General features: G+C 39.0%; 2 long non-coding RNA genes across 6 annotated transcripts in view; one reads left to right on the plus strand and one right to left on the minus strand.

Moving 5' to 3' along the window:
- LOC122864932 overlaps nt 1-24,278 on the minus strand; it is a 45,433-nt gene that overhangs the window by 10,830 nt on the left and 10,325 nt on the right. For 2 of the 4 annotated variants that reach the window (XR_006375352.1, XR_006375351.1), the window contains exon 3: nt 18,341-18,500. This is a non-coding gene — a long non-coding RNA (uncharacterized LOC122864932). Of the gene's footprint in view, nt 1-17,869; nt 18,170-18,332; nt 18,501-24,278 lie in introns of those variants that run through there. The other 2 variants (XR_006375349.1, XR_006375350.1) reach the window with 2 other exon arrangements.
- On the plus strand, nt 3,640-6,752 carry LOC122864934. Of its 2 annotated transcripts, none has more exons than XR_006375354.1 (2): nt 3,640-3,763; nt 6,035-6,752. It is a non-coding gene; the product is annotated as an uncharacterized LOC122864934 (long non-coding RNA). The 2 variants fall into 2 exon arrangements; XR_006375353.1 differs by having other exon boundaries at nt 3,640-3,742.

Below are 24,278 nucleotides of genomic sequence, written 5' to 3' on the forward strand. Positions count from 1 at the left end.
AAGTTCCAGTATTTAGGATTTAGTGGCATCTAGCGGTGAAATTGCAGTTTGCAACCATTTAAATACTGCTCGCCTCACCCTCCCCTTCCAAGTGAGTAGGAGAAACTACGGTGGCTGCGAACCCCCCCAAAAAATATTAATTTTTAATAAAAATGTAATAAGGTTTTGCTCAGAATATAATTTTAAAAGTATCTTTCATATTTCCTGTTACTGACATGTGTACTTTTCACAGTTGTACTTCTGTGTTATGCCTTTTAATTGAAATGTTTTGATTATCAAATCTCAAATATCAAAGGGTTTGGTTTAGGGATAAAATGTTAACAGCTATGTTCATATACCTGTTTTCCACCAAGCACATACCATCTTCTAAAATTTGCCTAAGAACCTTTTCAAAATGGGTTATTTACTGAACCAGTTGGGTCCACATAGAACTTTCTTAAAAGAGGTTCCCTAAAGAACCAATTTTTGCAAAAGTTCTTTAAAGTTTGCATTTTTTTCAGCAATAGTTATTCAATGTGTCTTCTGTAATTTTTTTCATTGTTAGTGGCGGAGTCCTCCATCCCTGTGCTGGATTCAAATCACCTACCTAGTATGAGAGATTCACAGGAAAACAATGCATGTGTGTAATTCAGTATTATGGTTTTTAATTTTTTCTCTTTCATATGAGCCTCACTTTTTACAATTCACTCTCCTAAAGTCATATCAGAATTGGATTGCTCTACTGCTAATGCAAACTGACCATTTCCCACTGCTGCTGCTTCACATTAAAAGTGGTGTAAAATACAAAACAAGACTTGGTCATTGCAGGTGACAGGCTGCACACCTCAAACCTCTCAGCAAGGTAACCAACTTTATTGTGTCCGGCTGTTGTGTGTTAAACTATTCCTCATGGCATTATGGAAAAAGGCCAATTATTGACTGACTTCTTCATTAAAAAAACATTTTTAACATTATTATTAACCTGGATATTTAATTTATTTGTTTGGCAACTTACACCATCTTCATGGAAAAAAATACTTAAAAAGTATTATGTAGTATTGGCAAATGCGGACAATTTCATTTGCCACTTTATTGTGTCATGCTTGGCATTTGTCAACATGTAATATCTGCAAAATTCCATGTGCCTTCATTGTATTTTGGTAGTGGCAGAAATCACATACAAAGATATATCAAAACCTGGACAAATTAAACCAGAGTAGCTTGGTACTACTATAGGAAAGTAATAAAAAATATTTTTTCTTTTAAATTTTGGTGAACCAACTCTTTAAACACAGCTGTGCAACAGATGCAATATTTCTGCAGGACGGCACAAACGTCTCACTGATAAAAGTCTTAAAATTGTCAAAAAAGTAAAAAGAAGCAATCTAGCCATCACCTCATGACATCTGTCTTTATCACTTTCTGTTGTTTTCTACTTAGTTTGGGTTTTCCTTCTCTTTTTTCTCTCTGTCTTTACATCTTTATCCCTCTCTCTCATCCCATCACTCTCCCTTTTCTATTCCTCACCTCCCGTTTTTTCCTCCCTCTCCCTCTCTCCGTCTTCTTCCCCCCTCAGGCCAAACTGCAGCTATCAGATTTCTCTCTGCTTGGTTCTTTTCAATTAGACTTGCTCACTTCCCCCAGAACTCTGTGTGTGCGAGTGTGTGTTTGTGTGTAAATGAGTCTGTGTGTGTGTGTTTCTTTGTTCAGTGTGTATGTATCTGTGTGTGACACCTTAGGTTAAGGCACCGTGGTGAATTCTATTATGAAGCTGCTCATTTTCCAACACTCAAAACGCAGCAAGTGTCCGCCCACTTGTCTTCTCTTCTCTTCTCTGACTCACTCTATTAGGGCAGATGAGAGCATTAGTGGTGACAGCTGATTGCATTATAGGTGATATCATTGCATGTGCACATAGGGACACATACCAGCTTTCTCTCCCTTTTAGAAGCTTGTGGTTACAGAAATGACTTACAATACCGATCAACTATACATGTGGACACTATTTGCACTGTTTTTATTAATTTTTTACTATTTTGATGCATACCATTTCACATATATCTTACATATGTTTTATTAGTATTCTCAGTAATTTCACTCTTTTTTATTGTTTTCCTTATCTATTCATTATTTATTATTCATTTTCTATTTCTTACACTTCTGCTGTTGTGAGATTTAAATTTCCCCTTGGGGATAAATAAAGAGCTACATACCCATCTACCTACCTAAAAAGAACTAGTTTGTTAGTGTTCCAAGTTTTAATAGTTAATGTGCTATAGTATACAGCCATTTTTGTAATGCAGAAGTGTGTAAACTGGGATGAAGTGTCTCTGTATGTTAATTGTGCCAATGTGATGGGTTCAGATAAACCTCTGTTCATTATCATTTTATTCTACCGCGTTTTTTTTTTTTTTTTTTTCCCCAGTAATCTACATTGAGAGCAAGTCAAACATTTTCTGTACATTTTTTTGGTTTTAATATTTCTAGAAGAAACTTTAGTTGTATGTATATGAATAATTGCCAGTTTTGAAAAGAGTGCTACAAAATCTTCCTTAGGTAGAAGTATTGTTACATGGCTTATATAAATAAAAAGCTGTAATTGGTGTGAGTCCATATGCAGAACAGTTCTTCATTGAAAATGTCATGTTTTAATCTATTTGTATCTTGAGCTGTTCTAGCACATGTATGAACGCGACCATGCACGTGATGCAATACAAATTTCTGCCAACTGAGGAGGGTGGTACTATCATGCAAATGTATAGTGCAGGCAAACCACAAAACATGAAAAAGGACAAGATGAACTGGTGAAACATCTAAAATGGAGGGATTAATGAATGAAAACATTGTAAGTTTCTAGCTAGCCCTGCACGTCAAATTGAGACTGTCTTCCTAAGATAACCGAAAGCATCAATTGTTTCAGCAAGTGCCCCAAAATGATATATGTTTATGTTGAAGTTACAAAGCCCTCTAGCGGCCGAATGTTGGTTTTTAAAGCATGACCACAATTGTTCCTTAACCACGTTTATTATTGTAACCATGATGACAAAGGTCCCCAACCCCTAATGAAGTATCATTTTAAAAAACCTTAACAAAGTCTGTGTGTCTCTCTAGACACGTATTTAAACATATTTTGTCATTTAATTTGGAGGATTTGTTGGTCAAATCGCTTAATGTAGTGGTTAATTTAACTGGTATTTACCTAAACGATTGACCAAAAAGGGGGCTATATGACATCCTACTTCAGTTTCATGCTATTGGCCTCAAGATAAACACAATGGTAAGAATGTAAGCATGCAACTGTAATGTTACTTAATAAAAGTAAACTTAAGAAAAGCTGACAACAGAATGGGCAGAGAAAACTTGACACTAGGCTCTGAACTAACTAAATAACTCTCTTAAATGAGGTAGACTAGGCAAGCAGCTTGGCACAGACGTCTCCTGGACTTTGCAACCAGGATATGGAACAACAATACTCACATGCTCCACATGGTACCGGTGTATGACTCATGCATGTACTCATACTGTATGTGAGCACAAATAAGCCTTTGTAATTACTGTATAGTAGATACCTTTCACTCCAGAGTATATTATCTGAGGAATTTAGTCATTTATAGCATTCCTGCAGCCCAACAACAATCTTTCTTTTGTATGTACAAAATGGTGCAGGTGGAAGAAAACTCATACATCTGCGGTCTGTGCTTCCTGGTGAGCCATACATCATCCACATGAGTAAGATGGCTGCCCCCTGTGCACCATGAGACTGGTAAAGAAGTCAAATTTGGAGGTCATCATCTTCATTCACACTTATCCTTTATTTACAGTTAACTGGCAGCAGTGTGTTTTATATACACACATACTGTTTTTTAATGTCTTTGCTTGCGTCATTTTAAATGTTTCGAGCAAAACAATATCACTGTTGATGATTTTCAGACTGTATAACACCAGAGCCATTTTTTTGCAGACTAGATATGCTTTGAGTGTGTGTGAGAGAGAGAGTGCACTTACCTACCTATCCAACAGTGGACCTCGGAGTACACACCCACCAACAGAGGACCACCAAGCCAACAGGTCCCCTGTTGGTCATGCTTTAAATCATGCAAGAATCGTGTCTAAAACCCTATGGTGAATTTTTTAAACTTTAAGAGGGGACCAGCAGGTGCGTGAAGTCCATACTCAGCAGTGCCCCTGCAGGCTGGAACAGGGATTTTAACTGCTCACTCACACACTTTGTTTTTAACAATCCCCCATAGTGTGAATGGCTTGCAGCCCCAGGCTGTCTTTCAGACTGTTGAGGGGCTATTAAACAGGTTACTGAGTGAAGACACCAGTCTCTTGAAACTTGATTTGTTGTTATGTTTTTGTAACAAAATATAAAGGGCTACCCAGAATGCAAGAGAGTAATAATACCCAAATCTGTAACAGTGGGCTTTGTGAGGTTAATCCATCTTCTAGCTGACTTATCCCTTGTATCTCAGACAAACTGATGACTCCCAGTACCTCTTATATTTCCCATACCATATTAAATTGTTGTTCTCTGGCAATACCTTAATGTCAATATCTGAAATAGGTTCTAAAGTATTTTTGTTGCTTTACTTACATATATCATGATAGGTTATCATTGTGTTTTCACAATCCACCCCACATTTCAAAAAGCTACAATGACAACATTGCGGGTGCCACTTTACTAAAAAATAACAACACTACAGATTATATTATATTTAGTTTAGATTATCATTTTCTCATTAGAATGATCTATTTTGTTTATTTCTATTTTATTCATCCATGCTGGAGTGTGATTGTCGATCCATGCTATCTAAGAGGGAACTTGTGTCATTATGTACCAGTCAGTAGTGGACCTTTGGCATTCCATACAATACAAGTGTGGACCTTTTTTCTGTAATGTGAATCAACAAATAAAATGCATTCCTATAATTATAGATTGAGGACAGAAGTACATTGTAAAATTAATTGAAGTCATGTGCTTGTAAAAATTGGGCAAGGGAATTTTTGGGGACTGAACCATTTCAAATGTCTAGTAAATGTCTGATAATAAATCTGTTTTTAGTGATTAATTAAAAATGAAAAGAAAGGATCTTGCTGCTGACCAAGTACATTGAAAAATTTATTGAAAACCTGTCCTTGTGAAAACTTGTCAAGGGAATTTTTGTGGACTGAACCATTGAACCATTTCAGAGGTCTAGTGAATGTCTGATAATAAATCTGTTTTAAGCGATTAATTAAAAATGAGAAGAAATGCATACTTCACCTTTCCACACAGGTCATAAAAATGGCCAGCAAACACAGAAGAATATGAATTCTCCTAAGAGAAAATCAAAATTAATGCACTAGTGTAATAATATATTATTACACTATTATATATGTTATATTATATATAATAATAATAAAAAATGAAGAGAGAAAGTAATTTTTGTTGCTAATACTGCATTCATTGATATTAGTGCAAACAGCCAGGTTACTTCTGAATTGCACAACATTATATATTCTCAATTAAAGTGGCCATGATTATTATTGTCATTTTTCTATCACAGAGAAATGTTTAAATATTGATAACATTAAAGTTAAATTATTCATTTTTGAAAGAAACAAAGAAAGTCTTTTGTGGTAAACAAACCCTCATTAGGTGAAAGAATGGGCACAGACAGTTTCACTGCAGTATATGGAAATCCTTTCTTTGATGAAGTCCCTTCTTGGCAATTTCTTTAAAAAAAATTTAAAAACAGATTTGCAGTAATATTATGGGAAAAGACCTTAAAAGTAAATTTTGTATAATGTATGCATCTATTTTTGTTTTTTCAAAATGACCAGAAACAGAGGTCCACACTTGGTCAGTGTAGAATGATAGTCCACTGTTGGTAATATAGGAATGTATGTGTGTGTGTAGTCTATAAGACAGCCTGGGGGTTAATTAGAGAATAGTAAACAGAACACATGTGGCAGCTTAATATCCCCTCTGCCTTACAGCTTATTTCACACCCCACCCGCTCTGTTGCTCTCTCCCTGTTGTGTGTGTGTGTGTGTTGATCTGCATGGTTAGGGTCATGGGCGTTCCCCCACCACCTATCCCAGAGGCTCTACACCCCGCCTCTGCACCCAACCACCCACACTCACACACACACACAGAGCCGTGCTGGTGCTGGTGCAGGTGTGTGTGAGGTTTGGAGGTAATTTAAACCAGATGAGGTGGTGTCTTTCAGCCTGTGGCCCCGTCACTTCATCAATATCGGAGAGATGGAGGGACGGAGGAATGAAGAGATGGATGGATGGGTGGAGAAGAAGAAAGGTGGAAAGCATTGCCTCACAAAAAAGGGCAACGGGAAGAAGACAAAGGATTAGGGAAACTATCTATCTATCTGTCTATGTATATATCTATCTATCTAAAAACAAAGTTAAATTTCACTAACATTATCTTGCTGCCCCGCCAGGTTGGCTCTGACCCTGAAATGCTTGTTTATGATAGAAAGATAGATAGGAAAGATTTAGTTTTTACTTCAGGGCAACAACACATTAGTGCAAATGAAAAAAAAAAGAAGAAAACCTCAAACTTATATTGGCTTTGCACATCCTTTGATCCATTATTGGTAAATTGTTGCTGCCTTTACAGTCTGTAAACCGAACAAAATAGAGCCAAATGTTCTTTATACTGTGCTTTTTATCTTTTTTGGGGGAATGAGCCATGAGCCACTTATGAGACAATTAAAATATGTACATATGGATGATATCTACAGCTCCATAAATAAATAAATAATTCAGCATTCAAGGCTAACACTGGTTTTATGTTACAGCATATATTACAGTTTTTATTGTCAATATATTCCATGAAAAGGCTGCTGTATGGGGGCGAAATCAAACTTAAAACCCTCTTAGAAACAGTCAGGTAGAACTTTTTTTAACTAATAAAAGAAATAATAACTCACTACTAAGAAGGGTGGCGATCAAATCATCAGGGATATTAGCATCTTCCATATCCAGTCAAGTTTTCAATTTCTATCCACAAGATAACTCCCACTGAGCTTCTCTTACAGTAAAAGGAACATTTGGAAATATCCAACCTGTCTTTCTTTGTTCTTGTATGCTATATGTTATAAGGTAAAACAACATCTTTAGCTTCACAAGAAACATGTTATCTTACTACTGTAAGTCTTTAATAAACAGAATCATCATGATAAATCAGTTCACAGACATATTTACTCAAGTCTGTAATTTTTGTCAATTTTGGCTCTCAAAGAATAAAACCAACATTGTGTCAGTCCATCTCTCAACACTTCCCGACTATCTCACCATTTCCTTATCCTTTTACAGCTACATATAGATTAAAATTTTGGTCCTGGTTAAGTTAAAAAACTTCCTTGACAACAGAAAGCCCCTGTGAGTGAATTGAGAGTCCTTTTTTGTTGTCGCTGAAAGCAATCATATTAACTCATCCGTCACACACTTACTCTCCCCTGCGTCTGCTCATTGTCAAACTACTGTCTGTTTATGATCCCTCTTATTTCCTAATTATAATCACACATTTCATAGGAGGTCTGGTTGCAGCATTTAGGGCATTTACGCTTGACGACAGGGTGCTTTTTCCCCCCGAGCGTCGTAGTCTGAACTTCAGCAGTTCTTTCAGCGTGAACCAGCAACCGAGCAACAAAAGACCAATCTGTTAGACCAATAAATGAGCAGTCAGGTGTGTGTGTGTGTATGTGTGTGTGTCTCCGAGCAGTAAATGAACACTCTCTATATCGCTCATCTATCAAAGGCTTGACACCAGGAGCAGCTGTGAGAGGGCACGCACACACACACACACCCTCTCTACTACTTTAGCAATTTGGGATAATTAGCCTACTATACAATGTCCGCCTGTGGTCCCCAGGGGTCCTGTGGGCTGAGAGTGTGTGTGTGTGTGTCTGTGGGTGTCTGGTAAGGATCAGCTGTGTTAAGCGTCCCGTGACATCTAAACTACTAATTCATTGCTACATTAACAGCATTGATTAACATACGACTATAGACACACTGACACAAACACACATACACATCTGGGGAACCCCTTGTGATGCCTTCAGCTGTTTTTCTGACAGCCTGCAACTGGGTTTGTGGGTCGGTCTCTTAAAACACAAAAAACATGACCTGCACATAAACACACCCACGTAAATGAGAATTCTATCATCAACTTTTGGTGCAAAATAATATATCAACTTTTAGATGCAAAGTACCATTGATTTTGTTCAAAGCTGCTCAAAATACTGTCTTGGTTTACTCTAACTGAAGATCATATACTTGTTGTGTAAGACACAATGTGGACACATTGTGACAGAGCTTTCACACCAAAAGTGCAATTCTGACATTGTGCAGAGCAAGGCTTAGTGGTGTGCACTACACTGATTTTCCACAAGGTTGTGCAGCCAAACTTCCACTAAATTGTACTTTGACCCCAAATACGCTCCACAACTCCTGTCCAAGTTTCTACAATTTTACTGCTGAGAAGAAAAGTACATTTTGTGCATCTCTGAATTCCAAGAGTTATGTAACTCTACTTTACGATTCCTTCAGGGAGTTGAGTAAAAACTCTCAAGCATGGACGAACATATAAGAGAGGACCAAGTTAGAAAATTAACATTGTGATTATTTACATTCAGATATAGTTCATACGGTTCATACATAGTAGCCGTCTAAAATTGCAGGCTGGGTTGTGAGAGACATAGAGCAGCCTACACGTCGGTACAGCAACATGCCGGGACAAACTGAGACAATATTTTTTACACAAGGAAAGAAATAACTAAATTAATTACTTTTTTTTTTTTACAACATTATAATTTACAACAAGCTCGTCATAAAGTTTATAAAGTTTCCTCTAACTCAACAACTTACAAAACTGCACGATTTTTTAAGGGAGTCTGGGAACTTTCTCATATTGCAGCTGCACTGACATCTGTCATCATTTCTGTCCGAACAAAACTGTTAAGTATATTAATTTCTGGTATACTAACTTTCATAATAGTGCATATTACTGTAGTATACTTTACAGTGTTAATATATAACATAGAACTGGGATACACTGTAACAGTAAAACGAAATGACCTCAATGATCGCCTGTTCCTGCCCTCATATTCAAGTTTAAAATGATGATAAGTATGAGATTTAACAGGTTATTGTACAGTAGAGGCACTCTGTCTTAAATGTATATACTTTAGGTGTCCTGAAAACTGAAGGATCTTTTGCTTGTGTGTATTTGTGGGTAGTTGTTGTGGCTGCAGACAAGCAGCCAATTGTGATTGGAGAGCAGAAGAGAGCAAAAAACATCTGTGTGTTTCGTCTTGGAGCCAGTGACCAGGAAACAGACACACACACAGAGAGAGTTTATGTGTGTGTGTAAGACGGAAAGATAATGATGTATAACTGTCTGTCTCGCTGCTGCTATTGAGCCTCAGTGTCCTACTGTGACAAGAGCCAGGTGCTAGTGGGAGGGAGAGAGAGAGAGAGAGAGAGAGAGAGAGAGAGAGAAATCAAGCAGCAAATCAATAACATCTTGATTGGAGATGATTACACTCCTCATTCCCTCTCTTCCTGTGTATATGCCTAAGTGTGTGCATGTTATTTTTTGTCATCATGATCTCCTCTCATCTGCTCTTCTCCTCACAATCTGCCCAATCACACACACACACACACGCGCACACACACGCGCACACACACATGCACGCACGCACACACACACACACACACACACACACACACACACACACACACACACACATATACATATGCACCTCTCACTCCTTTCATTGTAGAAAGAGGGAAATATAAGACTCAGTTACAGTAACTCTTTCTTTGAATTGTATGTATAGACTACAAGTCATGTTGATATAGAAATGCACTCTTTTCTTTTTTTAAATTTGAAATTGGTCTAATTCAGCTCGACACACACTGCAGTCAGAGGCTAGTGTAGTTTTTTTTATGGCATGGACCTCCCTCATGTGTCCTTTGTCTCTGAGATCATTTAATGCCAAAGTGAAATTGCCCTTTGATATAAATTTTAGTCCTAAAGATGTTTAGTTATGGGTTTGTTAAATACCAGTGTAGCCCAGTTAAAGGCTGGGAAATAATGACCTTGATCTTCTCCAGATTAACAGTCGAAGAAGATGCAGCTGCTGCTGTAGTACAGACAGGGCCAGTATGATCAGAAAAGGCTTAAAGGACAGGTTCACATCAGTCTGCCTTAAAACTATACTCACACACCCATATATACATTGAAACAATTTTTGCTTGCTGTAATTATTCCTCCTGTTTATACTGGCCATTAAAAGATCCCTTTCTGTGCTTCCAATGTAAAAGATGGGGAACAAAGGCCACAGTCCTCACAGTCCTGTGCAGAAATTCCAAAGTTCAGTTGTAGCTAATATGAGGCTTCCTCAGTCTTTCAGTCACATCGGCTTCACAAGTTTGTCGAACTCACCATCATCTTTTATTGACTGGTTTAAGGGATAAATCCATCGTTGTTTAGCAAATAGCTGAAACAGACATTCTTCCTTTCTGTCATGTAAAGTTAATCTACATTGCTATAAGCAGCCAAGTGTTTTCAAAGGGACCTAAAATGTGGCTTTTCCTGTTTTTTTCTATTTCACAAGTGGCCTTCCTGTGTGCTTGCTGAAGATTTTTCCATGGCACCTACAACAGTGTCAGAAAGCAAAAGCAACTCCAGTAATGACGAGAGCGCGAGTATTTACACATGAATGACTGTGGACAGTTCGCACATGGCTGCATAGGAGATTGTGTGCAGACTCAAACAGAGACCATGCTGATTCCTGAGTCATCTGCAAACAAGACATTTAATTTGAATATCTAACAGAGGGAGACCAGGGATATCTGATTGTTCTAGTGATTTTGTCTGTTAATTGATGTACAGTATATATTAAAAAGGATTGGAGCAATACTGCAACCATGTTTTATACCTCGCTGTATAATTCCTGTGAGCTCTAATGAGCTGGAAACACAAAACTTGGCCCAATAACTGGAAATTATGTTCATGTGCTTCCACAGAAATATGAGCCCAATCGACCACATGGTGGCGCTGTAATTAAGGCCCAAAAATGCAATTTTGAACAGGCCACGCCCCTCACACCCTAAGTCAGTCCGAATGACTTGAAATTTTTCTCACACGTCCAGCTCAATGTGCTCTACAAAAAAATCCTCTTGGACCACTAAAGTCCATCTAACTAGATTTTCCGCAATTTTAATTGTTTTAATTTTGAAAAACACATTTTTGACATCTCCTACTAAGCTGTAGGTCCGATTGCTACCAAATTTTCAGTGGATCATCATTGGATGAATCTTATTAACAGTTGTATAAACCTTGTTGATATCTATTTAGTTTTTTAGTAGACCTTGACCAATGAACTTCTAAAGGGGCATGGCTCAGCACAAAAATAGACCAAAGTCAACAACTGTTGGGCCAATCATCACAAAACTTCCAGGATATGTCCACATAAGTACCTGAAACATGCCCTGAAAGTTTCATTCAAATCAACCACTAGGGGGCGCTACAGATGCAAATAAAATGGGCGTGAAATAACACAAATCAGGCTATAAATCAGAAATTGTTTGTTTTCTTCATTCTATTTGTGAAAATGCAAAAAAGATCAAAACTTTTAAACTTCTAACGGTCTTTGTTACCTTCAACCCCAGAATTGCCGCTTGTGGCTATATATATATATATATATATATATATATATATATATATATATATATATATATATATATATATATATATTTTATATTGTTTAACATTACATATTTAATTATATCAAACATTTCCCCAGTACATTTTTCAGTCAACTTTAGCAACAGGCCATGTATGCCTGATTGAGTGAAGAACTTTTTTGAAATCTAAAAAGCAGGAAAAAGCTGTTGTTTGGTGAGCATTAGATTAGATTAGATTAGATTCAACTTTATTGTCATTACACATGTACAAGTAAAAGGCAACGAAATGCAGTTTAGGTCTAACCAGAAGTGCAATAAGCAAGTGCAGGATATAAAGTATGTGCACAAAAGCAGGATAGAGCAATATTATGAAAATATTTTACAAGTGGTACTATGGACATATATACATATGGCATTACTATAAACAGAAGTATACTGATGGATATGTACAATAATGAATTGGACTGGGCAGAACAGTAGTGCAATTAATATTAGTAGTATATATAAGTAGTGCAAATTATGGACAGAAATAGCTAACAGTGCAGTAGGTGAGTTATTGCAGTATTCAGTACATAGTACTGGAGTGCAAATGATGCAGTATATGTATAAATAAATAGCCCGGTAGTGCAAACGAACATGTCGTACATGTAGCAAAAACAATATAGCAGCAGCAAAAACAATATAGCAGCATTTAAGATTAAGGTATATGAGGGGACAGTGGAATCAGCGGGGGGTAGAGTTCATTAGGAAGACAGCTCTGGAAAAAAAGCTGTTTCTCAGTCTGCTGGTCCTTGTCCAGAGGCACCTGAGACGCCTTCCAGAAGGCAGAGGAGAAAACAGTCTCTGGGCGGGGTGAGAGGAGTCCTTAAAAACGCAGACAACGTTTCCTCTGGATGTCCTCAATGGCTGGAAGTGGAGTCCCTGTGATGCGCCGGGCAGCACCACCCGCTCCAGTGCCTTGCGCTCTGCTGCAGAGCAGTTCTCATACCAGACTGTGATACAGTTGGTTAGGACAACTGTACAGCGATAGAAAGTGGAAGAACAGCCATCCCGTTGATGTGGACGGGGTCATGTGTGCCTCCTCTCTCCTTCCTGAAGTCAACGATGAGCTCCTTTGTCTTGGAGGTGCTAAGGAGCAAGTTATTGTTTGAGCACCATGTGGCCAGGTGCTGGACCTCCTCCCTGTAGGCAGTCTCGTTGTTGCTGATGAGACCAATCACCGTAGTATTGTCTGCAAACTTGATGATGGCGTTAGATCCATGCACAGGCCTGCAGTCAAGTGTGAAGAAAGAGTAGAGGAAGGGGCTCAGCACAAAGCCAGTGTTGAGTGTGATGGTGGTGGCGCATTGTGGCCTGACCTAACAAGCTGAGGTCTGTTTGTCAGGAAGTCCATAATCAAATTGCAAATGGAGGTGTTAATGCCCAGGTTTTCAAGTTTGGTGATTAACTTGGAAGGGATGACAGTGTTGAATGCAGTGCTGAAGTCAACAAATAGCATTTGTGTGTTCTTATTGTCCAAGTGTGTGAGTACAGAGTGCAGTGCCATGGAGACTGCATCCTCTGTGCTCCTTTGCTGCGATAGGCAAACTGATCCAGTGTGGATGGGAGGAAGCCCTTTAGGTGTGCCAGGACCAGCCGCTCAAAGAACTTCATAATAATGGATGTGAGTGCTACAGGGCGGTAGTTGTTCAGGCACGTTGAACTAGAGTGTTTCGGCACTGGCACAATGGACGTGGATTTAAAGCATGTTGGCACAGCTGCTTGGGCGAGGGACAGGTTGAAAATATCCGTAAAGACCCCAGCTCGTTCAGGAAGGAGACATCTGCGCCTACGTGGGTGGAGTGTCTGGTTTTGTAGTTGCTGATGGCCTGGATGCCCTGCCACATGTGTCGAGGGTCGGATTTGGAAAAGTGCTCCTCTAGCTTGTAGCAGTGCTTGGCCTTTTTGATGCCCCCCCCTAAGATTTGCCCTGGAAGTGCTGTAGGCCTGTGCGTCACCTGATCTGAAGGCAGTGTTGCGGGCTTTCAACAGGAGGCGCACCCCCTTGTTCATCCATGGCTTCTGATTTGGGTATGTGGTGATCTGCTTCTGAGTTGTAACACTGTCTATGGTGATGTTGATGTAGTCCAGTACAGAGGAGGTGTAGCTGTCTATTTCCGTATGAGCACCACAGGTGGCCTGAGAGGCAAACATACTCCAGTCTGTGTGTTGAAACCTGTCCTGGAGTGTGGAGTCTACCCCCACAGGCCATACTTTGATGGTCCTCACTGATGGCTTCAGATGATTGATGAGAGGTGAATACTTGGTTGTGAGGAACAAAGAAAGGTGATCAGATTTACCCAGGTGGGGGAGGGGGGTCACGGCGTAAGCCTCAGCCATGTTTGTGTAGACATGGTCCAAAGTTTTGTTTCCTCTGGTGTGACAGGAAACATACTGGTGAAATTTAGGGAGCACTTCCTTTAAGTTTGAGTGATTAAAATCTCCTGCAACAATAAATGCAGTCTCCGGGTGAGCAGTCTGTTGTTTACTGATGGCCGCATGAAGTTCGCTCAAAGCAAGCTTGGCATCAACATCCAGAGGAATATAAGCTGCCGTTATAATGGTGGAAGTGAACTCCTGTGGCAGATAAAACAGTCTACATTTAACCATGAGAAACTCTAGGTTAGCTGAGCAGTGTCTCCTAACAATGACAGAGTTCGTGCACCAAGCTTTGTTAAGGTAAATGCACAATCCTCCGCCTCTGGTCTTACCGGATTCATCTGCTGTCCTATCTGCCCGGAGTGTGTGGCATCCAGCTAGCTCAGTAGCATTGTCCGGTATGCCGCTGTGTAGCCATGTTTCAGTGAAGATCATGACATTGCAGTTCAAAAGTCTTCTGCTGTTGATGATGCGGAGTCAAATCTCCATTTTGTTCACCAATGATCGTACATTTGTGAGGAAAATGCTGGGTAACGAGAGTCGGTGTGTTGTTAGCTTTAGCTTAGCTCTTAGCCCTCCGCGCTTCCCCTGCCTTTGTTTACGATTTCGACGCCGCCTGCAAGCACTTCTGCATGGCCGTGTAGGGTACGTAGCATCGGGTGTTCTGGCGATCTCAGGGACAAGTCAAAGATTGACGTTAAAACTGCCAGGAATGCGCAAACCAATATCCAAGAGCTCATGCCGGGTGTACGATGTTAAGGCACAGCTGTTCTGCACGAACAGACCCGAGATGAGCAAGAAAAACATTGTATAAATGCAGAAACTGGAGAGACACTGAGCCTTGCGATGTACACGCGCCGCCATCTTGGTTGATCAGGGTGTGATCTCTCTCTGTAGCTCTCTGACCTTATTGCTCTGTCCACAGCCTATTGAGAAAAGAGAAATTGAGAGACAACAATTTGCATTTCCTTCTCGACTTCTTTCTCCTCTTCTTTTTCCTCTAACTGCCTGTTTTTACTGCAGCCCCATCTCTCTGTCTCTGCTTATCTTTTATCTCTCTCTCTCAGAGTCAAACTTTGGCAGAGATGCAGAGAGAAAAAAAATCAGACAGTGATTGTGGTAAAGATGGAGCAAGTGAGGTAAACAGACACACAGACAGCGCTCCATGTCTGTGATCTCTGTGTGAAGCTGATCCCTGCTTGGCCCAATTCTTTATCTTCCTCTATCTCTACACCTCTCCGTCCCTTTTGCCTGTTTGTTTGTTTTTTTCTGTCATACATCCTGCTGTAGGTTGATTAATTTTTGAACTGCCAATTGCAACTTGCAGACTTTAGTTTTGTGCTAAATTTAGGTTATGAACCCCATATGCTTGCAGGATTTTCTCCACCTCTATTTCCTTTTCTTTGTCATCTTTTTCATCCTCTCTGCAGGTAGTGATCCCTCTGCTGACATGTGCCTCTGCACCCCACAATTACTGTCACGTTTGGCAAAGATTAAAGCCCTATTATGTAAGAATGGGTATTTTTTGCAACTGGGCACCCAGTTTGGAGTGCAATTCACTTTTACACCACAATCATAAATACAAATCGTGCATTTGTTGACAAGCTGAAGGATTTGGAACCGGCGTCAGAAGCCAAAGAACCATGTCGACTGACAGGGTAGTAATAGTAATATTACATAATTTTACACAAATATTACTGCATAGTTTTATTTATTGTGACATCGGAGATAAACACTAACATAACAAAAAGAATAACAAAAAGATGATCAAAAACTAGTGAGTCGACAACTTTGCTAATGAACATCAAGCAAGTGCAACAACACAAAACCTAGCAAGGCTAATATTACTTACTAGTCCAACAGCAAGAAGGCCAGCTCGGTGTCTGTCTTGCAGCCTTTTATTTTGCGAAGCTCTCACCAACGAATAAAAGCTAGTCCGAGATTGTCTTGTCTGGCCTCTTGCTCGGTCACTCTCTCTTTTTCTCTTCGGTCTCTTCGCCTCTGCCATGATGTCCGTACTGAGAATACCAAGCTAGCTTCTTCTTATAGCTAGCTGAAGACACATAGTTGGTGGTGTGTGACATAGGGCCGTTACGCACTTCTTGATTTTGTTAACAATGTCTCAGTTATTTGTTCATTTCTATATATATATATATATATATATATATATATATATATATATATATATATATATATATGTTTTAAGCAGTGCACTGTTTCCATTCAACAGTTTGACCCCAAGTTCCCTGTGCAAAACTTTTGGCTGCTGTGTGGCTCCACTTAATGCCTATTTTTAAAATACGGTACAGTGTTGCAAACGAGCAAACTGTGGAGCAGCACAAAAACATGAACAACAACCAGTTGCCTCAATTACCATACCCACACACAACATGTGCAAGCAAGGCAAACCGAGTTGTTTTGAGTTTAAAAATTGGTCATTTGCTCCTATTTCAGTGACATTTTGGAGGTGAACTATGCCTCTAAAGTGGTGCTACTGGCTGGAAGCTACATTTGAACTTTAATCATGCACGTAAGAGATTGCAGAGAGACAAGAGAAGATAGAAACCGATTAAAAAGAGGCTGTCAAACTCTTCTACCTGCAATTCAAGACTCCTTTCCAAAGGAACAAGGAAAAACTTTCCTCTTCAAGACACAACAGATGAAATTATTGACAATTTAGAAATGGAAAGATATAAAACTTTATAAGTTACATGTATAGTGTAATTGTATAACCAGGTCATTCAGTCATTCCCAGAGAGACATTTGATACAGAAGATTCAAATGACCTACCTACTTTCATGATATACACACAGTATGTCAGGAATACATGCAAGTACTAGATGCTGCTTTGCTCAAGGGCACCTCAACAGTAGTTACTGTGGGAGGGGAAAATATTTACCTGCCCAATGCAGATGTTGTACTGTGATTTTAATTATATAAATGTTTATTTTTATAGGGACAAATGGCATGGTCCAATGCCACATACAACAGCATTTATAGGCTAAACTAGTTTGTAATGATCATCCCTAGATGGGTCTTTAAACAAATACACAAAAGTCAACAGTTAAACATATACAGTACATATGCAGAACAATACAAAACACAAACAATGTTACAGTAAAAATATCATATCATTAGCACCTGATCATTCATGAAAACACCACTGATCCTTCTTTAAAACCTGTTTCAACTTTGGATCCACGTTGAGGTCTGTGGGTTCACATTTTGATGTTGTCTGTCCGGAGTTACTGAGCCAAAAACCAGAAGAGGTTTCACCAGGTCACTAAACAATAACTGTTTTTTTGTTTTCCACTTTGGGGCAGCGGAGTTGTTGTAAGTTGTAAACACAACATTGACAACATTGGCAAATGGCAAAGTATGGCAAACTTGGGAGCAAACACTTGCTTATTTACACATCCAGCAGTTACGGAGCAACATTATCATTCGTTTGGAGTTTCCGTCCACCTCATGAATGTAAGTCCAATATTCACTCTCTTGTTAGCTCTGTTTTTAGTCTCTACCAACTCCTGAGGGAAATATCTGGCTCTTTAGCTGCTAAATGCTCCACTATGTTCACCAGGTAGTCGCTAATTGTGTCTGTCTGCTGTTTGGTGTTGAGCAGGTAGTGTACAGTGGGTTTTTAGAGCCTTTTTGCTGAAAACAGCTGTGTGCCGCTACAATGAGAGCGGTGAGAGTGAACCAAAACAGTTAAGTTGCAGGCCGGACAACTAAACAATGAGCTGAAACTTGCTATAAAGCTCTGTAAGGCCGAGGGGAGCTGCAGATACATTGTCATTTGATACTTTGTTATTATAAGAATATCGATTAATGCCACTTTAATGAAATGATCAAAAATAAACATATTTATTTTCTTAAAAACACAGCAGTTAAGAGATCAACCATCCTACCAGATGACAACACTATTGGGGCAGTATTAATTAAAGAGTGTGATACTTTTCAACATTTTCTTTCTCCATTGCTTTTTGTTTTCTTTCTGTTGTCTGGGTTTCTTATTGTTTGCTGGGGAGTATCTCTCGATACTCTGCAGGGTTTTATAAACTGCTGATCAGGACTGGAAAAAGAGAGGAAAAAGAAAACAAAAAGACAGAAGAGTGGTCTCAAATTTTACTTTTGTGGACCAAACCTCTCACATATTGGAGACAAATTCTTTATGCACTGATATATCAGGCGTGTGTGTGTGTGTGTGTGGTTAAGTGTAATATCAGCACAAACACCTTCCTACCCGTAGCGTTCCTCCCTCCTCCACCTCTGTTTTTGACCTTGTTGCTGCAGAGCGGGGGGAAGAGTGATTGGGGTTGGCGGTCAAATCTCCTTCTGTTAACAAGCTGTCAGCTGCAGACTGGAGTTCCCACACATCCAAACAGACCTCATGAGCCGCTGACCTGCAATTCACACTGACCCATTATAATGTGTTTATTCATAAAAATGTCTATGAACTCTCATCAAGGTTTGACCATTAAAGTTCTTCATCAAAATATCCAGGATAGGTTTTTCTATTGCCCCTGGAACTCTTCATGTCAGTTCATTGCCCCATAAACACACACACACACACACACACAGCTGTCCTTGGGGGTCACAACTTTGACCTTTTGACCTTCATGGTCAGAGGTCTCGGCCAATCAAGAGTCTAAATGTGAACAGAAGGGCCAATGGACTCCCTTGACTGTTCATTACAGCTCTCTCTCTCTTTCTGTGTGAGTGTGTGTCAGCAGGTTAAGAGCCTTTCCATTGGCCCCATAGAGACAGAGTGAATAGACTCTAATGACTGATTTTTATCCTTTCACCCCCCTCTCTGTGTGTCTTTCTCTCAACGTCAAAGCTGAAATCAGAGTCAGAGTCATGAGTTGCAGGACATGATTCAAACACACACAGTCGACTCAGTCTGACCTCTAATGCTTTAGGTTGTAAAATAGATATGATTCAGGGAATGCTTTCTAAAAATAAGTTTTGTTTTTTAAGAATTGAATGTAAATATATTATTTAAAATAAAAAAGGGATGCCTCTAGATTGAATTTTTTTGTGATTTTCATCTCGAAACCTTCAGTTCTGAGACATCTTTTCTGTATTTTATTCAAATGTATGCAAAAGGCAGTGTGGGGTTGAATGAAAAGCTGAGATATTCTGCCGGATGAAGCATGTTTTCATTAGATTTTGCAGAAGAATTGTGTGAATTGTGGTTGCTGTCAGATGGAGGCGTTTCGTACAGTGGTGTCTTTCTCAGCTCCTTCCCACTCAGTGACTGCACATCAAGAGGCCAGTATATCATCAGCTGTTTGTTCCAGTAGTTACTGTTCTACCGAGTTGTTGCTCTTGCCTGGTAATGATCTTCGGCTTTTATTTTCCAAGCTGAGGTCTATTAGTTCTCTATTTAAAACCCCCAATGGGGGAGGAGACCTCTGTGTGTTCAGCTATCAGCAGGGAGCACATCGGAGACTCTGCAGGTCTGACGGTCGCTGATAAGAGCTGCATGATTAACACACGCACACACACACACGCACACATGTGCAGAGAGGGGCTGGTGGTGGTAGTCTATTGTTGGGGGAACAACAGACGTCTGGGTGAGCGCTGATAATCAACCATCAAACCAGATTGTACAAAGCATTCACTAGAAAAGCGTGACAACATGCAAGAGCGTTCACATGCTCTACTTCAGCTTGACACAAGTAACAACAGAATGAAAACATCAAATCACTCAATAAAAACATAGTAAAAAGCTTAAACTAGATAAAATGTCAATTAATAGTTTTAATAGTGATTTTGTCAATAAATATCCTTATATTTTTATACCACCATTATACCAACCAACATTGTATTTTTGTCAGATTAACTAGGTTGGTTAATCTTAGGAAATAGACAATATTTGGGATGAGTGGTGTCTTAGAGTCACTGTTAGTGCTGGTGTTCCTCAGGTATAAAGATATAATTGTCCATAAATCCTTTTGTCCCTGGTGTTACTCTACATGTGGTTGCTTTCTCTTTTGTTTTCTTGAAGAGGATAACCTCATTGGAAATTAATTTTCTTTGGTCTTTCACATGTTTTACCATTTGCCACTGAGAGAAACTTTTGCTTTGTTTTATCTCTTTCTGTTTGCACCTGTAAAACTATTCTGCAGATTTCATGTGAAATTGAATAGAAAATGAATTGTAGAAACTGCAGTTAAACACAGTTGTATTGATCTTGGTTGTGCAGCACTGGTGTAGCCTGATAGACTGATTTGCCATTTCGTTAAACCCTGTATCCTAGAAATTACATGTGTATACTACTAATTTGTTTTGCCAGCTATAGGAAAAAGAGGAAAAAGTTATTTCTGCCAGGATTATGTTTGGTGGTAAAGTTCCCCCCCAGGGAACAAAGTGCATTGAGACAAGTAAGGCAAGGAAGTTGTAGGGAGTTGGTCAGGGGGGATAGTGGGCATACAAAGTGCAGGACAACCTTTCCTAATTTTATTGATAAAAAACATAATTGAGTTTACAGGGTTGTTTTGTTTCAATGTATTAGTCTATAACTGTTGTTATTTTTACTTTTTGAATCACTGAAAGTTATTGGAGATGTAAGCAGAGGTTCAGATTTCTGGAATCAGGCTAGTATTTATGCTAATGTTTTCAAAATTATGGAGCCGTGGTTTATTGATATTTAATATGTAAAATTTATATTTTGTGGTAAAGGCTTTGCTGTAGTCAGACAATATCAAAGAAGGATTAAAATTGTGCAAGGTCAGAATGACTTTGATAGTTTAAGTTGACTTTTAAAGCCCAAAATTCAGTTAACTGGTCCACACAGCCTCCCATTAACTGAGCAGACCTGAGCTGACTTAACCAGGCTTCAACAGAGCTTTGTGTGACAAAGTTGAATGAGCCTGGGCTCAGAAGCTGCACAGAAAAAAAGCCCTCAAAAGTGCTCAACCCTAAAACCATTAAAGCATGTCTTTCTAAAACTTCACTGTCATTTATTCCTCATTTATCCTCTGATCCCCTCTACTGTTGTCTTGACTCCTCCAGAGTCTGTCCACAGCTCTGCTGGGCTACGTTTTCCTAATTTATCCTCTCCTCCTCCAACACCCATCTCTCCCCCCAGTCCTGTCCTGGGCCTCTTGTGTCATGGAAATCCTTTGTTCCCCCGGCATCCTATAACACATGCATACACACATGAACACAGATGGGGTGAGTCAGTCTATTTCAGCAATCTCAACATTTATCGAACAATGATTGTCTTTTGTTGGAGAGTTTTCTGACAAATTAGGAAAGTGAGCAGGGACATATCTAAATAAAAAAAAAACACAAATATCTTACTAGACTCATTACGGTTAATAAAAAAGTAAGTTAATAAAAATAATAGTCAGAAATATCTTACTACCATGTAATTCTTTCTTCTTTTCATGGCCAAAGAAATTTAATTTAAAACCCTGATGAAAAAAACATAATGATAAAAAATAAAGATAAAAGATAATTTTTTATTTAATAATGACATCAAAGCCTTTTATCCCTTATCATTAATTTGGTCGTTTTTGAAAACCCTTCAGTGTGGTCTATGTGGTTTTTGGCAATTACACACACAACTTCTGCCTTTCATCTTTGTCTCAGACGAAAGGCAACCAACATATGATCCTGTTCTCCTCCACTAGAGTAGATACAGTATAACTCAATGGAATAACTGCATGGCTCTGCAACTCTGTGACACTGGAATCAGCAGTATCAGAGAGAGGGAGAGAGAGGTTCACTGGTAATGAGGAAAAAGTGATGTAGAAGGATTGGCCAGTGCATGTGTTTGTGTATTTGTGCCAAACTTCTATATGATATTCTCCCCTGATCCGTTTACTGTCTTAGCTGACCAAGAAATTCCTGTGCAATAATCCGCCCACTATGGAGCATATAAGATTAAAATTCTATATAAATAAATTGACATTGACAATGACAGAATATAATACAGCTCCATCATCTGCGTCATATCACTATGTGTGGATGAGTCACTTTTCAAGCACTATGCAGGACCCAAAATTATTTTATGGTCTTCTATCCTGTCCCATGACATCCTGTCTTTAAGTTTTTGGGCCTGAAAATGGCAGAACTTTGAGAAATGCTTTAATTCAGCCAATAGCTGTTGATAAATCTGCTGCTTATTGTAGCTGTGTCACTTATTAATATGTCAGTGAATAGGCAGATTGTACAGGGAGTGCATAGTAATTCTTCCTTTGCTTTATCTTTTCAAATCTTTAGTTTGTTTTGTCTGAGGTTTATTGGTGTGATGAACTCAAAGCTCCAATTCAGGATTTACAAATGAGGAAAAAAGCCAAAGGCCGTTGTCTTGTTTTGTAGATACATTTTTAATGTGCAGTCGTTGACAGCACTAACCTCTGTGGCAAATACATTGCAATTCCTGTCACTACTTCACAATAAAAGCCACCCCGTGTTTTAGCAGTTGAATGCTTTTAATTTGAGCTTGCAGCAGTAGGAAATGTTCTCCTACAGCTGTATCAGAGCTGTATTAAGTCACTGCTACTGTAACTTAATACAGCTCTCATTCAGTGAGGCAATGAGATAAAATTACAAATAGTAACGTTGTTACATGTATGCGTCATTTGCTGTGAATCCCTTGTGTGTAGGTGAGCAATTTGAATCCACTACATAAATGGCTGACGGTGCCACTTACAAAGAAAACTATTACATAGAGAGATAATTATTGAATGTAAATACATTAAATGGCTAAAATAAATAATATCCAAAACGTGAAAATCTTAACAATTCTAACTTTAATCAAACATGTAAAGGTAAGAGATGTAACACTCAGCAGCACAAAGATTGGGAACAGAGTGTCTGGAGGAATAGGTTTTTGATAGATTTGGTTTTTACATCACTGTATGTTCACACATGACCAGAAAATGGCCTAATCTCTCATTTTGGAGGCCATCAAATAAGCTGTCGGTCTGCTTTCAAATCATCAGGTGCAGGACTTAGATCTGATCTTTTTATTGACAGTGCTTTGTGCAGAAAAGGGATGTGCCAAATTAGCATGCGAGGAGGTATGTGAGCTGCTGATATGAACTGACCTGATTTGAGCATTTTGTCTGTGATCGCAGAGCTCCCCGGAGGGTTCCGAAAGACATTTTTCTTTGTAAAATGGGTGGTATTTGTGTTAACTCTGTAGCAGCATTCCTTTTTAATGCTCTACGTTTCTTCACTTTGCTTGAATACAAATGATCTCTATTATCCAAACTGATCTCACTACAGGCCTGACTACATCTGGTTGCTTGTTTTGGTCCCAAACAACACAGATTATAGTATCGGATCCTCAGTTTATTTTGTTGCTGTCATGTGAAAACTTTCTATCAGATAAGTACTGTAGAAAAACTACATGCTCCTTTGTGAATTTAGAAAATTCTCCAACCTTAGTTGGATTATAACAGCCTTTGAAAAACCACTTGAAACCTTTGAAAAGCATAGTAACGAAGCTTAAAATGAGGCTGAAGAGTCCAATTTTTAATGAAACATTTTCAACTTCCCTAATTCACTGTGGCCTAAATACAAATATCCAAACTTTACTCATGACTGACATATCATAACATCATGCATTCATTTGAGAGAGAAGATAGTAATTAATCTAAAAATCTAGGGAGAATAAAAAACCCAAACCAGAACAAAGCCAGACGTGTGCCCACAGTGTTTCATTAGGGAATGCCACGACTGCAAACACACTGTTTTGTTGTTTTGTTGCTCACACAAACACAACAACAGCTTAACAAGATAGCACAGGAGGTTTAACAAGCAGGTTACTTCCTTGCCTCTTGGGCTGATAAAAATGTTTGTTTCCATGGCAACAAAGCATTGTTATTTTACAATCCACTCTCAACTGTCACCCCTTCAACTTTTTCTGTCTCCTGTTTCTCTGTTCCTTCCATCACAGCATCCCCTCCTTTTTTATCCCTCAGTGTTTATCCTTTTATCTTGACCTGCATCTCTGTCTCTGTCTCCTTCTCTTTCCTTATTTCTCTCATCTCTCCATCCTCGCCCTCTTTCTCTTCTTCCCTCTTTCACCATGTTTCTCTTTTCCTTTACCCATCTCTACTTCCTTCATTATAAAGCTAAGAGGATTTGGTGGTGTGTGTGTGTGCTGTGTCCCTAGACCCAATTAACCCCCTGAATCTCTTCTCTCTGCTGAGTTGTTG

The sequence above is a fragment of the Siniperca chuatsi genome, linkage group LG17 (genome assembly GCF_020085105.1).
Source record: "Siniperca chuatsi isolate FFG_IHB_CAS linkage group LG17, ASM2008510v1, whole genome shotgun sequence".
NCBI lineage: Eukaryota > Metazoa > Chordata > Actinopteri > Centrarchiformes > Sinipercidae > Siniperca > Siniperca chuatsi.